General features: G+C 53.2%; 1 protein-coding gene across 1 annotated transcript in view; it reads left to right on the plus strand.

Annotated features, from left to right (window-relative positions):
• Positions 1–1,381, plus strand: part of TBX19 (T-box transcription factor 19) — a 17,036-nt gene that overhangs the window by 2,852 nt on the left and 12,803 nt on the right. The gene's annotated exons all lie outside the window — the stretch shown is intronic.

Here is a 1,381-nt window from a genome sequence, read left to right on the forward strand (position 1 = left end):
GTGTACCCAAGAGCCATCCAGGCCTGCTGGCCCTCAGAAGTGCCTGGAGGGGGCTGTTTCTATTATTATTATTTTTTAAATTTTGTTTTAAAAAACATTTTTATTTATCTATTTATTTGTTGTCATTTTCTTTCTAAAAGAATTACTCCTTTCATTGTATTTATTATTATTATTATTCCATTTGGCCAGAGAGAGAGAAAGAGAAGGCAAGCCACGAGGTCCAGGACTCAGACTGCGGTCAGCCATGCGGGAGTCCAGCGCCTTAGCCCCCATGCCACCTGCTTGCCCCTACCCCCAGTTTTAAAATGTACTTTGTCCATGAGCAAGAAACAGGGAGATGGAGAGACAGCACCTCCATGGAGGTGGGGGGTGTCCCAGTGTCACCACGCTCCCAGCCACAGCCAGCCCAGGCTCCTGGGGTGCCCGTGCCCAGCGTACTCAGGGAGGGCTCCAGGCTTGAACCAGAGCCTTCTCAGGGGGGCTGCCTCAGAGGGCGCCGTGCTACCACTGCCCCACTGGAGGGCCCCTTCTGAGGCCTCTTTGATTAAGGTAAAAAAAAAAAATTAAAGGAGGCGCGCGTTCATTTTAGAAGCACCTAATAAACCAATAGGGCAGACAGATGCAAAGCGAAGCTGAAGGGAAAAAGGTGCCAACACTCCATTTTGGCTCCTGCCTTTGCGGTCCCACTCTGTCCGGATGCTCCCCACTGTCTATGCACCACAAACGCACGCGCGAACACGGAGTTCCTCCCGGGAATCGGTGCATGTGCACGTGTTACTCTGCAAGCCTCCCTGGCTTCTCGCTGTGGCGGTGCGCTGTGGGCACCTTTCATGTGGCTGTGCTCAGGGTGTCTTCTGTGACGCCTGCAGGTCCTGAGTGTTTTTTAAAAAAGCACTTATTATTTATTTATTTATTATTAAAGTTGCTGTAAGGCACATGTGCTCACCAGAGACAGAGAGAGAGAGACAAAGTGCGAAAGCAAGCCACCAGGTCTGGGATTCGAACTGTGGTCCACCGTGTGGGAGTCCAGCGCCCCAACCACCATGCCACCTGCTGGTCCCTGGAATGCTAAATTGTATGGCGATAGCATAGTTTGTGTACTCAGCCCTGCAGTGGACACCGAGGTGTCCAGCGTTCTGTTTTCTGTTGTACGTGAGCTGCAGCGAGCACCCTGCCGCGTCTGTCAGTGTTGGCCGTGTCTGAACCCGGGGTGGTGTTGCTCTGTCAGGGGATCGAGTGTTCGGAGTTCTGATGATGGAGCTGAGTTGCCCCGCTCTGAAGAGGGTCTCTGCTTGTAGACCCCACTCCATGTCAGCACTGGCACGGTCAGCCGGGCTCCGACTCTGGCCACCTGGTGGCTCGACAGCCGCCCGTCCTTGCC

The sequence above is a fragment of the Tupaia chinensis genome, unplaced genomic scaffold, assembly GCF_000334495.1.
Source record: "Tupaia chinensis unplaced genomic scaffold, TupChi_1.0 Scaffold000198_1, whole genome shotgun sequence".
Classification (NCBI taxonomy): Eukaryota; Metazoa; Chordata; class Mammalia; order Scandentia; family Tupaiidae; genus Tupaia; species Tupaia belangeri.